At 39.1% G+C, this 16997-nt stretch overlaps 1 protein-coding gene across 19 annotated transcripts in view; it reads right to left on the reverse strand.

The window, feature by feature from the left end:
- Positions 1-16997, reverse strand: part of LOC113157074 (protein tyrosine phosphatase receptor type D) — a 315285-nt gene that overhangs the window by 156531 nt on the left and 141757 nt on the right. For all 19 annotated transcript variants that reach the window (XM_026352333.1, XM_026352323.1, XM_026352322.1 and 16 more), the window contains exon 7: positions 11561-11608. The gene's annotated coding sequence lies outside the window, so the exon portion shown is untranslated. The remainder of the gene's footprint in view (positions 1-11560; positions 11609-16997) is intronic.

A 16997-nucleotide genomic window follows, 5' to 3' on the forward strand; every position in this document is an offset into this window, starting at 1 on the left:
ACTAAAAAAGGAGAAAATAAAAAGAAATAAGCAACAGAAGAGTGTCGGGGTGGCTTTGTGATTAGAGACAGGTTCTGTATCTGAAAGGTCACAGATTAGTTTTGATCCCAGAAATCGTCAATGTGTGTCTATTTGTGCTGTGAAGTGTCCTCAAGCAAGAAGCCGAACTCAAGCTTGTTCAGTTTTCGTTCTTGCTTTGTAAAAACCTAAATTACAGAAAATGTTTAATATGAAAAATTCTTCTATGAATCATATTAATACTGCCCATATTGTCTACTCTTTTCAGTTTGTAAATGCTCGCCTCTGTGCATTTCTGAACCTGATATTAACCATCCAGGCAGCTCCTGCATATGCTCACTGCTATCTCACAAGGAGAGCCGGAGAGTTGGAGTAATTCAAACATTCTTCAAACTGCAATTTATTTTCCCCGAGTTGTAATTATGGTCTATTAAAATGCAAATGATGTCAATGGCAGAGCAGCGCTAATCACTCAATGTCTGTTTATGGGCAGTACAGCCACATTAGAGAGAGGCTCACACTGTGGAGACAGAGATGAACCGAGATCCTCGATCTGGGAAGGATCCAATAAATAAGATCCCTTTCTCAGTTGACAGTATGCATTTTCGCACGGGTTATGAAGGTTATCTTGGCACAAAATTCTATTCATGTTAAGGATATGATTTTATGCAGTACCCTATATTCAAAGAACCCTGCAAAATCGTATCTGATTAATGTTTGTTTGGACAGAACATTTTCAACTACAAAAGTGCTGATTTATCTAGAAAGGCTTTTATTTTTTTGTGGCAGGCTTAGCCCTTGTAGGTTAAACCATCTTGCAGGTGATGTGATTTAGACTAAATATAAATATATTAAACACATATAATCTTCTTATGTACAATGCTGTTTTTCGTTGCTCCCCCCCTACTATCCATGGGGAGTATGAGACACTGCAGCCCAGTTCTGTTCTGTTTAGTCCGTCTACTAGTGGTGGCTATTTGCCGATTATCTGATGAAGAAACCACTGCTAATAAATCAGAAGGCAGAAAAAGAGCACACATATGTTCAACATTTATGTGAAAATGAGTCGTCCACAGCTGTGTGCGTTATGAATTTTAAAGCCCCACAAGGCAAATCTGAGGTTTGTGACAGGGTTAACTAGATAATTGGACACATTTATCTATTATTTATCACAGCTTTCCACAGATAAATAATATACTGTAGAACAAAATGAACAGTATCATAGTCATATTTTATTATGCTAAATGTACATAGCTTTGGTTTAGTCCAAATACCATTAGCCTTCTACTCTTTACTCTCAGCTCAGATAATTGACAAATGTTGATCTTGTCATTATTAATAAATGTGGATTCCATAACTGAGTTACATGTGTTGCAGTAAACTTTATATGATTTCAGCCCACAAACTTAACTATAGTTGACTTTCGCCTGTAACACATCGTGCAAAGCCCATAGGAAACGCTTGAGATATTGATGTTTTGCATATCATATGAATATAAACTAATTTACAGCAACAAATTAATGTAAATTGATGTGCTCACTATGATTGGATAATATAAATAGCCTTCAGCATTTAGTAACACTGCTAATCAACGATGCAAAATACACAAATATTGCTGATTAATTAAATAAACTATATAGAACTGCTGCCTTGAATTAGAAGCACTGTTTTTGTTGTTCTTGTGTTTCAGATCACATTGAAGTGAGCATGCACATTTCAAACTCAAACTATAAAGAAGTCTGGTGATATGGAGTGTGTAAACATAAGAATTGAATGAATTGTTGTAAGCAACCTATTGCTTGTTCTCCTTGCTTTGTGTAATTCCAGTACACGCTACTATTTTACTCTGTGGCTAATGTTTACACATGTGTATGTTCTGTGCTAACATCACTTTTGCTATGCATTACATCGCGCCTGGGGGATTAAAGCTTATCTATAGTACTGTTAACCATGTGCCGTGACAACAACCTCGTGTCCCTCTTATCAGAGTTAGCTGCTGACAAGGCATGCTGTTATTAATGATCAAAAAGCTCAGGATGGTTCGTGAGGATGCGGACCAGCAATGCAGAACTTATACAAAACAAACTACATCGCAAGAGCTACGTGAAAAAATGTTATACTCGGTTATGCTTAGACATTAGTCCAGAAAGAGACACCAATTTGCCACTTGAGATATGCTGCACATCAATGGAGAATGTTTTGCACAGAGTCTGATAGGACGTGCTGTTGAGTGGGCAGACCAGGACACAGCAACACTGCGTGCACGTGAGGCCGGCAAACTTTCAACCCCTACACTTAACAAACTGAGAATGTGCTGGCCGAAATAGTGGAGTGCTTTTGTAATCACTGGTGAGAGGATTTGTGAGAATATAAATAGCACTTTCATTAGATCAATACTGTCATCCCTCCTCCGTCGGCTCGCATTAAGAGCACAAGCTGGGTAATAATGGAGGACCGGTTGGACACACTCTGTAGCATTCTGTTTGATCATAAGGGGTGGTGTCCCCTAGGGCACAGTCTCCAGCCTGCTGATAAATTCATCTTTCTGACTGTCCCCGTGGGAGCATGCCAATGAGTGAGAAACATTGACTTTTCATTAAGGAGATCACTACATTGGAAATTGAATTTATTTTGGGCTTAAAAACATAAGAGAGCTGTTTGTGAGCCAGGCCCGAAGGCCCACTGAAAAATGCCAATACAGAGAAAGCTGATGGAATGTTTTGGTTGAGTAATAACGCTCCCCGGTTCCCTCTAGTAAAATACATACAGGTGTCAAGAAATAGCATACAAAGTTTAGGACTCTGCTAATATTATTGGATAGAGTGTGCCATGGCTGTTGTTGACTGCATGATGCACTTAGCTTAATGTGAAATTATGATGGCGGCCTTGGGCGTACAAAACATGCACTGCTCTATAGTAAGGTTTAGTGCATTTGGGAGGTGCTACAGTAGGTCAGGAAACATATACAGAAGCTTTAACTAAATGTTAAATGTTGTTTAGGAAAATAAAAAAAGGTATATTGATTTAATAGGCCCCTTACATTTACAGTATTAAACTCATACAGTTTCATTGCAAGGAAGTCAGTCTTATTTATAGACTCCATTTTCCCAACTAAACTCAAGCGGCTTCAGCAAAATATCAAGGGTCGCGCTCCATACTGTACCTTCCACCTATGCAAAGCTTTTACACTTGCTGTAAATTTCATCAAGGTGAGCTAAAATGTTTACCCCATTAATTTATTTCAGCTAAAGCCAGAGCGCTGACCCATAAAATGAGCTAAGATAATACTGACCTTAACATGGACTTCTGCACATGGAGGTAATTGCTAAGGCTCCAGATCAATCAATATTGACTTGCCAGTTTTTCTTTTTCTTTTTTTTTTTTTTCCACCTTCCCCACCTACAATTACTTGAGCTGAATGTGTAAATTTGGCTTTAGATGGATGGAGAACATATCCCTGATAGTTTAACCTTTATCTCGCTAACATGTTCACTTATCTATACAATTATAGATTTTGCCAGTCAAGCTGTTTCTCAGAAAATCAGTGGGATAGTTACAGCAAGTCTAATTATGGCCTGTGTGTTTCAGTTAATTCCAATTAAAATGAGTAAAAAAGGAAAAAAAAAAAAAAGACATAAACCTAAAATGAGGTCCTTACTGTAGCATGTGTAAATTATCACTTCATGGAGAACATATTTTGGAATCTATCACGCCAAAAAATGAAATAGTTGATAAGAAGTAATAACGTTTAAACAAAAAAATTACTGATAAAACAAGTAAGCAGTAAGCACACACACACACACACACACACACACACACACACACACACACACACACACACACACAAATCCACCTTTACATCACAACCCGTTGTGCACTCTAAGGCATTTGATTTGTCTTTAAATTTTCAAGGTAGGGGCACAGACTTAGCAGGCATTTCCATCTTGACTTGATAAATCTCACAATCTTCTTTTCCTTGCCACACTGAAGTAATTTATTTTCTATCTCTCCGAGCTATATTTTCCAGTTAATATTTCATTTTTTTTTTTCATACGACCTGACAAAAGATGCCACGAGGGATGATAAGAATTCTGAAACCTTTGCACTCCTGCTCTAGATACAGGATTTACCTTGAGAAATAAGACTTCTAAAATAAACCAAGACATTTAAAACAACAACTGCATGTTTCCTTTTTAAATCCGAATACAAGCTGTATTTTTTAATAGCTAATTCTCAAACACACACAGTCATTAGTTTATTATAAGTTTAAGCTCATAGATACTACTACTAACTGCACAGTCACCACCCGACTGATGTAAACAACAAAACAAAAAGGCACATGATACAATGGGTTTCTGTGCAGGTTAAGATCACAAAGACTGTCTGACTAGAGGCCTCATTTATAGGGTTTTTCAAGCAGAAAATCCTGATTGTGTCACTCGGCCCTATTTTCATACCCAGCAGCTAAACATTCATCAGTCATACACCACAAATTCAAAGTATTACCGTTATTGCATGAAAACTATGATCCTGGTGATTTGCAGAGCAGCCTTGTATTCTTTGCAGCAGAACCAAATTACATGTTCCTTGAGTGATGGGTAGCATTATCCTTCTGGCTGTTCAACTCACCCTTAATTTGAATTTGATAAGATTTCTTTTTGAGACATTGTTAAGCTAATGTAAATTTAGAGGAAGGACCAGAGCCTACCGCTGGCTTAACTTTGATGAGGTGTTAATATCTAATATCAAAAGCAGATAAAACCCTTATTAGCCCCAGTGGTCTTGCTAGAGTGGGAACTTATTACACAGAGGAGATGAGACGAAAGCAGATGAAGTAATAAGACTGCCAGGGGCTTTGTTACGTGTCCTTAAGCTTTCTGACGGGGTCAACTTAATTTTGTGACTTAAATGCTGAGGGTTTACAAATGTAGACAAGCCAACATTGTTTGAGAGATCTAATTCAGACTCTCATATTTCATAGACTGAAACATCTGGGGGATTACAGTGTCTCGAGCCAGAGGCAGTTTGATAATCGGTTGTCATTTTAGGAGTTGTATGCCCTTCCCAGCTTTGCCGGTTTTTAAAGGTCTTTGGTTCAATCAAATGTTTGTGAGATTAGTTGTCTGCACTCCTTTCAAGAACTATTTCCATTTGGGCTGGGTTTAAATGTTCGCCTTTAGGCTTTCATGGTAAAACGCTCTGCAGACAGATAATTTTGGAAGTTATTTTGAGAAGAAGCGTGTCCGTGCTCTGCCACCTTTTTTTATGGTCAACAGGAAATAATACACATTGTAAACTCAAGCCAGCTGCGAAATGTAATAGTAACTGAATAGGTGGCGTGAAATGAATTAGCAAAAAGGTATTCCCAAGTGAACTGAATACAGGTGGGAATGCATTATTTACTGCATTTGTTGGTCTAATAGTGCCTAATAATAAATGATGTTGACAATAGTTTAGCTTCTTTAAATATAAATGCAGCTTTACATACTCTACTAATTTGGAAAGTCATTGCAAACTACCTTTCTAGACCTCTACAGAAAGCACAAAGTAAGCACACTGTTTGTACGCCACCAATCAATGCTTTGGACCAAGAGGAATGAGCTTGTGACTCAATGACTGAGGGACGGCATCAATACAAAACGCTCACCCTAAACAAGTCGGAAAACACCTTGGGTTCCAGCACTATGTCCCATTGATTTCTGTTGAGCTCAACGCGGATTCTGCACCATTTAGACATTTAATTCCCTTTCAAGCAAAGTCATTACACAGCCAAGCATTTAATTAAGCAATCACGGCGGTGCAATCTGAATGATTCACTGTCTAAATGAGGGCCAAGTTGGCAGTATCTAAATGTGGGCCAAGTTGGCATCATTGCGCCTTTGTGGTTCCTATTGAAGCTGCTCCTAAAATTTCATATTTAAGGAAAAACGACATTTCTGAATATGGCATGTTCTTCCCTAACATGGGAATTGTGCAGCCCCTCAAGAACACGTTTCAAGCTCACAATAACAAGTCAACATTTTTCAATTCGCACTCGATGTATCCACCTGGTTACACTCTTAATTAAGTGTGTTAAAGGATTTTTTGAGATGGAAGGATCCAGGTATTCACGGCTGACCTATTTCCTTCTCAAAAGAAACATAATTTTAGGGGCATGGGCACAGATGTGTCTGAGGATGTACTGAGGAGGTGTTCTCACCTCTCCACGCCTCTGTGAACAGGGCAACAGTTTATTATGTCTGGATGTGACCTCTGTGTGCTTGGTTTGCCTTTTCCCAAATGAGCTCAGCTGACATTGAATTCCATAAAAAATGTTCACAGTCAGTCAGTCAGCGCGCCGCTTGTTGTGGATTCCACAATGAACTCTGCAATACTGCAAATCCAGTACTTTTACACGTTTTAATTCTTGCAAATCATCTGAATCATCGAGTCTTTTCTTAACAACATTGATTGCCTTACCACACTGTATCAGCATTGTTTATCTAAAAACAATTAGCCAGGAAAATAGGAAAACAATATTTTGCACTTAGCGTTTCATTCATTAAACAATGCTATCAGAAAGTGGCAGAACTCCTGCAGCTGATAGAAAATAGACAATTGAATTCATTTCCTGCTGAAGCAGTGTGAATCCGCAATGTGGATGAGTTTATGGTCTCAAATTATTAATAGCTTGTGCATTTAAGTCTCTGGTAAAAGGAGAATTAATTTCATGGCAGGTTTGCCACTGACAGTGCAGAAAAAACCTTATTCAATACTACTGCGGTGTGGTTTATGTAGTAGAGACAACCTCCACTGGTCGGGTGTGATTCTGGATCACTCTCCATCTTCTGTTTGCAGTGGGCAGGTGTGCAGATGGCATCAGCACCTGCAGCTGCACCTGTGTAGTTTTTGTCACAGTATGTTGGTCTCTCTGAGCTGTTTGTTCCCAGTCATGCTAAGGTGCGTGCTACCACCTTAAATTAGTATCCTTCATAATTTGATAACAGCAAAAGACAAAATGACAAAAATATGTGATTTTATTTAAATAGAACTGCCTTGTTTGGGATTTTAACCGAATAGTTTGACATGCTTTTTTGCTTATGATGAGTCGCACCACTTTCATGTCTCTGTGTTAAATATGTAGCTGGAGACTGCAGCTTGTTAGCTTAAAGGCATACAGAGAAGCAATTGTCACTTTGAAAGAGTTAAAGCAAATTATCACCTTGCATCATTTGTATAGCTAAATAACCCCAAATCGCCAATTTACAGAGCTTAGCTGTGAGCTGTCTCGCAACAGACGCACCAGCCAGTTCCACTTGTGTTTTTGTTCTAATTAAACAATTAATCAGCCTTAAAGATGCTCAAAGAAAGATACTGTTACTTCCCTGCAGAGCCAAGCTAACTGTTCCTCTTGTTTTTAAATACATTTAAACATTTATGATGTTTAGTATTACTGGGATTTCTCCATTTTTCCACATCAAATTTATACACAGATGTAAAGACCAAATGCTTGAGCCCCAGAGACTGTGGAATAAAATGTCTTGCTTTATACAGTAATTGAACCTTGTGCATTTGCATTTTTAAAAACTACATTTTTCCCAGAACTTGAACTTTGACATTCTAAACTTCGACTACAGATGTTAATCAAAGTCAAAACTTAATCCAGGCCTGATAAGATGCTCTATTTAACAGGCTCGTTTTAGCGGGGGGCTCGATCAGGTGAAATGAAGAGGAACTGATTGCTTGTGGTGATTGTGCTGATTACATTTTAAATTTAAAACTTTCGTCCTAGTACATGGTCCTGAACAGTTGCGCAGACAATGACATAGCAGATTTAGTAAATGCCAAGGTCTCGGCAATCTCACAGACAAGTAGGGGAAATTCACAGTTTCCTCTTTACTTTAGTGGTGATGACATTATAGAACTGGAGCTGTGTGGACATTGCAAATGCAAAAGGGAAGAGAAATCTCCTCAGGAGCATTTCTGTGTTGATAGCAGTAAGTTACAGCTACAGTTTGTGCAGATGTAGCATACTATACTTTTCCTACTTAACCAACCCCTTCCTGCTATTACTGGAAAAAAAAATATAAGAGTAAATTATCAACATCGGATTCAAAAGCTGGGAGTGCTGCTTTTTTTTTTTGTGAGGCGAAAGCACTTTTCATGTTACCCAGTTTATATATTGCTACAGCAGCATTAATCATCAACATGTTTTCAAAGTTTAATAACAGTCATGTTCTGCAGGAGCCAGAGTTCAGCCTTCCTGACCTCTTCAGTCAGACTGTGGACAGAATTCAAAATGGCTGAGATCCGTGTCGCAACCCCCCCCCCCCCCCAGTCAAAACATTATGGATGCTTATGCTGTGGCTGTCATATTAATGACATTTGAAAATGTATGTTGAAAGGTATTTGCCTGAAATATGACATGAAATGGCATTAGCTAATGGAGAGAAGATATTTACAATTGTGTCCAGGTCCTCTCATTCAAATGATGGATCGTGTCATGTATATGTATGTGTAAAAACCTACATAAGCTTCCTAAAATTGATTTTAAAAAGAAAGATTTTGTGTGTTGGGGGCAAAATTTTAAAATTTTAAAGTGTTTACATGTACACAGTACTTATTGCAGGTATAGTAGACCTTCAGTCTAATCACTGTTTGCAAGCATGAATACCCTTGTGCTAATGCAAGCTCACAAGAGGGCCGAGATTAATCTGTGCTATCAAGCCAATGTGAAACCTCTTTCAGTGACAAACGTGGGAGATGCACAAATTATTTTAAAAATCACATGAACTTTTCTGAACTGTTGCATCCCATTGGGTTTAATATCATGGCAGAGGTAATCATTTGAGCCCAGAAAATCGTGATCATTTTTAGATCTTTTCCAATCTGTTTTCCAAAGATTTGTGTGTTGGCGTGACACCACAGATTAAGGAGCTGACTGCAAACTCATTTGTCTGACTGCACCGTGTGCTGGAGTTCAAGTGAAAAGTTAACTGTGAGCAGAAATATTTTGATGTCAACTGTACGTTCTTGTACCATTAAAACAGGGGTCACGATAAACACTATCGCCTGCTGGATCTACTATATTTGCTAATCTCCTGTGACCAGCTGTTTAGAAATCATTTCATCTATGTTATTAGACAGGAAAGTCAATAAACAGCACGGATATACATATATACAGTATGTGCAGCTTATAGGTAAAAAAAAAAGGTTGTGTTTGTGCATCACTGCAGCAGATTATCTGTATCACATGGATGATTTTTAAATAAATGGTTATCTTAATAGCATACATAGCCACCTGCACATATTTCTGTTTGCTAGTGGAATGTTGTATGTGCCTAGGTAAAGATGTCAAGGGCTGTTAGTTGCTGTATTTGTTGCAGTTATGACTTGTGTTTTGTTTTACGCTCACTGTAATACATTTGACAAGATGTAAGGACCTATTCACTGAATGTGAACAACAGAGCACCAGTCCTACAGTAAACATCAATCAGTTCATAATGAAAATGTGGCATGTTTGATTAATATTAAGTTAGATGGGAACTGCTGCCCTGCATTAGGAGCCCTACTATACTGTACTTGCACAGTATATATTTTTTTCATTGTTTGACTATAGCAGATGTAGTCAAGCAGGGAGATAGTGGATCCAGAAGGAGGCAGCTTAGCAGGATTGATCAGACATGAGGTGATTCCAGTGCAGGTACAGCGCAGATGTAAGGATTTTGGTCTATACACAATGCAGCCTGTTTGGAGCTTAACAACTGGAGCTAAAAAGGGGGAAGCTGATTGTAGAACAGCTTCAGAGGCAAGTAGCTAGATATGCAGTGGTAGATTCTCAGGCATATCAAAGCCAGTGGATGAGATGAGAAAGTGTAGATAATTAAAATTAAGCTGGAGAAAAGGGATGGGGAATGAAAGCTATACTTTATATTTATATAGGTTTAGCTTTTCTTTTTTTTCTTTTTTTTTGAGCCCAGAAAATCAGCAAATCATACTTTGTTAAGTATAAAACAAAGTATAAACATACTTTGTTTTATACTTAACAAAAACAAAAAAAACAAAAAAACAATTGCTAGGAAGCAACATATCCTTTGTGTTCAGGTGTAGTTTTAACACATTCATTCAGGAAGTCTGACTATAGGACAATATACATGCAGACATAATCACATGAAGAAATGTCTACCACTAGCCATTAAGAGCAAGTCAGTAGAGGCAACTGAATCTGTTCTGATCTGGTGGTTCTTCTACATTGAGTTTTTTTTGTCTTTGCAACATGTACACAATTTCAGACCTACTTGGAAGCAAGCTTATTCCCAGGTTCAATCAAAATAACATTTAATTTTACTGGTGTTAAAACTGGCAGTCATTATAGCAACTCATAATGTGATTCAAAAGTGTGTATGGATGGCCGCCGCGTTCTTGTATGCACCAGAGTAAGGTCTTACTGGTCCCCCTGAGACTTTCATGTTGGTACTTTACTGAGGTCCGGATACTGTAGCTAGGTCATGGAGGCCTGTGAAGCACCAGACCATCACTAACCCACCACCAAACTGGCCAAGCTTGATAATGTTATAGGCAGCATAATATTCACCACGACATCTGCAGACTATTTCACATCTGCCATATGTGCTCAATGTAAACCTGCTCTATTCTGTGAATAGAACGGGGCACAAGTGGTGTATCTGTCATTTCTGGTGTTGTCTGGTGAATGCCAGGCATGGCTGAGAGCACAGGTTGTAAGGTATGAGGTATGTTGATCCCTCGTGCAACTTTCATGGAGTTTCTTTTTGACAGTTTGGCCTGAAACATGCACATCAGTAGCATACTGGAGGTCATATTAAAAATTCCCTCTCAGTGCTTCTTCAGCTCATCCTTGCACTAAGGAGCACATACCACTTATGCTGCTGTGTTGTTGCCCTTTTATAGCCCTGTCCTGCTCTCCTGGTGAAATGGCCAATCTGGACCAACAATCTGGTCTCCAACATGTTCTTAAAACTGTTCTGGGAAACAAGGTGACATTTCCTCCCACTGCATGTGTGGATCAGGCAGGTGATGTTGCCGCTTAAGCCAGTGAGGCTTAATTCAGTAGCTTAGCCTTAGCAGGATACAAAGTTACTGTGTATTTCCTCTTTGCTTGGGTAAGGGTTAAAAGTAGCTAAACATGTTAAGATAAGTCTGTTAAGGCTAGTAAAAGATGTCACCTATCATAAGGGACTAAGGGGGGACTAAGTCAAACCCCATTTAACATGTATACTGAGCATCCACAGGCATACTCATTCGGTTTTGAGTATTCAGTGGTTATTTTGCACATAAGTTTGCATGTGATGAAAAGCAAAAATTGAGCATATTAGAAGGGAAAAAATAAGTAAAAACATAGATGATTCATGTCTTCATAACCCTTGAATATTAAAAAGAAATCCTTCACATGTCACCCATCTTAACTTACCTGTCCTCATCACCTCAGCCAATTTTCAAAATAGAGTTATGATATCCATTTTAAAACCATACAGGTATAAAGACAAACCACAGAGAGAAGAGTAAAATCCTTAGAGAGGCCTACCTTGAGGTCGAAGGTGTGAAAGTCATGGAACATTCTCTCTCCTGAGACCTGTGACAGAGCAGGGAGGATGAGACGTCAGTCATGATTAGGCCACAGTGCAATTACAGAGTGGCTCCTCTGACAGTGATTGATCTATGAGGAACTTTCTTAATGAAGACAAGGACTCAGGGGCTCCCAGGAGCAAATTGGCAAAAGTAAGTAGTGGGAATAGAGTCCCAGATTGCTAAGGCGCTCAGAGGATCATCCCTGCAACGGCACTTCGGTAATGGCAGAAATACAGTATGCAGGTGGATGTCTGATTTCATACAGTTAGAATGGGAGCCAAAATAAAGTAATACCAAAACTATCAAAAGTTAGAGGTCGGTTTTTGTCCATCATTCCTGATTGTATTCTGCTACATATAATGATTCTAAAGAAGAACTAAAATCTTTAGCTATTTTGTAGTATTGTAGTAGTATTCCAGTATTACTGGGTAATAGTGGTACTAATGCAGTTTATTTAATGGGTTACGCAAAAAATTATGTTTAAACATTTACACTAAAATGTTGCTTTAACATGTTTTGAGTCTGATCATTTGAGGGCATCTCAACCTTGAGTTTCTTTGTAAAGTTACTACTTAGACTTTGTATAGAGACAAGATAAAAGGGGCTTATTTTGTGGGAGACAAATATGTGGCTCCATTTATTGCGCTAGCACTGTACTAGCAATACAAAACTATATATAAGAAAAACACCAAGATGAGCTCCAAGCTGATCCTCTATGATGCTTTTAACTTGCGTTGCACAAAAACAGGCTGAACTCAAGGGCCACTTAAACACGACTGTCTCGGCTGGACTGTCAAGTACAGCCTCATTGTTAAAACACCAGAGAATGAGGAAATTAGGCCCTTGAGGCAAAAGCATCATATGCCACTGTGTTGAAATTCAGTTTTTGATTTAGCCCTGTAATAAACTGCCCCCCTCAAAGAAAAAAAAAAAAAATCTGGGTTACCTTAAAGTCTGACCTACCATAAGGAGGGACACATTTGCTTTCTGTTCTATTCATGCCATGTACACAAGTGAAGCAGGTGCTTGCCAAAGCCCACGGCCCTTTGAGGGAGACGGCTGCTTCAACTTTTTTTTTTTTTTTTTTCCTTATCTCCTCCACACTTTAGTACACACAGTTGCCCACATGCACAACAATGAATACAAAGACACAGCGATGTACAGGTTCCTGAAATGAGTGTAAAGAATTACACTCATTTTTATTGGTAAAGAAATGGAAGTCTTTACAGAAGGTTTGCCTGCATGACTCATAGCAGTGGGAAACTGAATGGTGTACAGAGTGGGAATTTGGCACCATGTTTCACTGGAGTTACTAATTAATAAGCAGCACACACAGTGCCACATGCTGCTTAATAATAAGTGCAGGTGCATTTCACATAATCTTTTAGTCAGTCACTGTGCTGGTAGGCTGCACTATCCAAGGGCTGACAGTTCATCAAATCAATCATCTGCACTTTGTAATAATCGCTTTCCAAATGACCCCACAAATAAAACGGCATGCACACGCCCACACGCCCATACACACACATAAAGACTCTTGCAAAACAGAAAGAAGAAAACACTGTTCTTTGTGTATTTCGTTTATTCATTTAAACGTCGATTGTCACCAGATGCAAGTTCTGAATTGAAAATATATAAACGAATCCAAAGTAATGCCTATGTAGACGTATTACATCTCAGCAATTTGAAGCTCAAAGTGCAGCTGTAATTTATACAGTCCCCAACAAAGACTAGTTGAAACACGATGAACTCCCCACCTACTATCTTTGTACTTGCTTTGAACAATAAGATTACATAGCTCGAATCAAAAAGGTGTTTCTTTTAAACACCTCTTCTACCTTAGAGTCTCTTACCGTTCATTCTTGTCTCTCTCAATGCTATTCATTAGTCTAGATTTCCTTTAATTTTTTTGTCATACTACTAATCCTCAAGACAACCATATCCAGCCACTCAATAGTCGCCAGGCATGTTAATAGATTCTACTGTATAAGCCACCTCCATTGGGCATCTTTGCAAGTAAACAGTACTTATGCTACTGTGTATTATGCAGTGCATAATGGGCCTTCCAGATATGTAAGTAGAGAAGCACAGCATGAATGGAAATCCAAAAAGTGCATATTTCATTGGGTAACTCCAAACACACAACTTGTCTGGGAAATTACTGTACACCACTTCCACAATTTAAATTACAAGCATACATCATAACCATTTTCCTGCAGAAGAAGGAAGATAATTGTGGACAGTTGTTTTGCACCCTGAGGTGGCATGCATCAGATGCAGGAGCTCTCCTCGAGCACCAAATACACTCAGTGTACTGAGAAAACCAGCTGAACTTGTAGTGGCTTGAGGTGGATAATACAGTGGCTGAACTCTGAAGATGCTTGTGTACATCAAGGTTGTCGAAATAAGATATCATACATGGACCTGAATGTGCACACTCATTTGCTGAGCACAAAAACTTAAACTCGTCAAAGCCATTCAAAAGTGTGCCGGTTTATTCTTAGTGTGGGTGCATTCATACAAGTCAAATGTCTGATGATCAGAAATTTCCAGACACCACCAAAGATGCAATTACATTTTTAATACAGCAGAATAATCTCAAGCCCTATGCTTTGACAGTGAGACATTAGCCAAATCATATTTTATTGATCCCCTCCTTTATGAACTAAAATTGCACTGAGTAATTTGCATTTGTGGTTGACAAGATGGAATTAAGACCAGAGAGAACTGCCACCTTTGATATGATTTATTTCCATATTATTAATGTGGCCTATTTAGCCTTTTTTTTTTCTTTCTCGTTTACCTCTACCTCTCTATAACTCTCTCCATTAACTTAAGTGGCTTAATATGGAGTGAATTTAATGATTTGATGTATAATATTGGAATGGGAATAGGTGTTGAAAAGAGCAACCATTTGACTGGCGAGAGAGCTCGCCTCTTCGCTTAGGGGAACGTGTGGAAATGTTTGGCTTTCACCAGGAATGGGGGGGGGGGGGGGGGGGGGGGGGGTTCTGAGGATGGTTTTGGTGGAGGGATTTGTGTGGTTGTGCATCACATTAATGAGTCATGTCACTTGTTTTCCGTGGATCGCATCCGTTATCGTGATGCAGCATTTATTATTACTTAAGGTTATAGCAGCCCGGCTCATTGCAGCTTTACTACATTTCTGGGAGACAGAAATATACTGAATCAACTCCAGTAACTTGACAAAAGTAAATTGACAAATTTGATTTGGGGAAAGTAACTGTCTCTAGTTGCTTTGTTTGTGTACAAAACTGCTGCTCCATGAGTTGTAGCTCCACAATCTACAGAGAAACTGCCTCGGTATACTAGTCAAGTACAAAGTTAAATCCAACAGTCCTGCAAACTTTTATAATGTTATGATACTAATATCACAAGCTTCCTCTCACGCTTGGGCTGCCTCGTGAAAACTCCAGCACAGACAGGGTTTAAATTGGAGTGTAAGGTTATTGGAACTATACCACTTTTTTTTTTTCTTTGCCTAGGAAATCTGAATCTGTGATATTACCATTTCAGGGGTGAATGGATTTAAAGCACGATGGACTGATAAATCTCAGGACAGGGTGAAATAGATGAATCTCGAGTTATTTACCCTTTTTAATTGGAAATGTCTGTCACAGGGCAGCAAGCAGAGTTCCCTTCCAAGCCATTATCTGTCTGCTTTGATCATTTGCAGGTATTTTATGGCGAGTGATGTGCTGAGTGTCAACGGTAGCTATTGAATTTATCCCTGTTGGATTTTTACAGGCTTAAAAATACAAATGCTGAGGAGCGAAAAAAGCCCGCAGAAGGTCAACTTGTTAATCACATCCATTTACTGTTTTACAGATTCACCATGACGACTGACAAGATTTTACTGACAGAGAAGCTAAATAGTTTCATTTACTTTTTAGTCTAAACTCTTAAGTTTGACAGCCCTGTAGTGTTTATTTGATTAATCTGTCTCCAGTTGAGCTTTAAACTTCCTCTGTGAATAGCTAACTAGTGAGAGCTGTTATCCCGTAACAGGAGTCTGAGCTGTGTTTTTTAATAGACTTAAACAAGCCATAGTTTCCTTTGAGAAAGCTCTTGGGCTTCACTCATTATTGCTCCCCAGGGCCCTGTCAATAGTTTCTGGCTGCTCTTGAGTTCCCATTCCTGGCTTGTCAGCCTTGCTGCGCTGCCTGTCTTGGTCCCCCAGTGACACAGTAGCATCATAGCGTGAGCTCTGTTGAAGGATATCTCTGGCTCCAAAGGAGGACACCATTGGGACACTGCCAGCCCAGTTGATGATGTCACACTATGACAGCAGCGACTACTTCAGCTCCAAAGTGCTGTGGTCTGCCCAGAGAGTGTCCGCGTACCACTGTGTACGCACATAACTATGTACATATAAAATGCTCACTTAAATAAGATCTAAATGCATATCCAGAGGAACTGCCGAGCACTGTGACTGTTTTGCTGTAAGCACAGACACATTTTTGGATGACACTTTGAATACATTGAGATTCCTCACACACACACACACACAAAAAAATCTGAATGTGCATTTTGTAGCAACAAACAATTCACTGATCTCATTTTATATTCATTCAGCACTATGAATGTTGACAGCTCTAACGCCTCAGTATGTGCTACGCAAAATATATAAAATAATGACAACAGCCGAGTCACTCTAGTCTGCATCTGTCACAGCAAAAAAAAGACAAGAGCAGACAAAACCCTGATTTAAATACTAGTAGTAACGATAATGGTATCCATCTCTGAAGCAGTCACTGACGTGTTTGACTCTGACAATATCAAAAGCAACGCTTCTGTTCTGTTTCAGTCTTCTTTCCCGTAGAATCAGGGGTCTCTTGTGATTCCACATTGGCTGCCTATCCACAATGTCTAGCAGAAGCATATAAAGGCTCATTTGCACCATCTGCCAGAGGAGGTGACAGGGACAACTCAAGTGCCAGAGGGCTATTGGAAAAAAAAAAAAAAAAACCCAAAATAGTACAGCTGCTACAATCTACCTGCTCCTCTGCTTCGCCCCCTGCGGGACATTTCTTGGTTAAGTTGGTGTTTTGGTGGCTTTTGAAGGCCATTGGTGATGAAAGACTGGGACACTGTGTGCTTGCACATTGTCACAGCAGGGATTAGGAATTGTTAGCTAATGTGAGCTGTTTGAGGTGAGAGCAAGTTATGGGAAAAGGACTGCTTCACTTAAAGTGTGACTGAATTTGAGTGTTATACTGTAATTTGGAGCTTTTCAGGAGAAATCGTTTTCATGCTAGCAGTGTGGATCCAATATAATGACTTCTGCATCAATCATGTCTCCCCAAAATGACTGTAAAACGCAGATGCACATGCGTTTTTTAATGTAATTGCTATCACGTTATGCTGTCAGG

The sequence above is a fragment of the Anabas testudineus genome, chromosome 18 (genome assembly GCF_900324465.2).
Source record: "Anabas testudineus chromosome 18, fAnaTes1.2, whole genome shotgun sequence".
Classification (NCBI taxonomy): domain Eukaryota; kingdom Metazoa; phylum Chordata; class Actinopteri; order Anabantiformes; family Anabantidae; genus Anabas; species Anabas testudineus.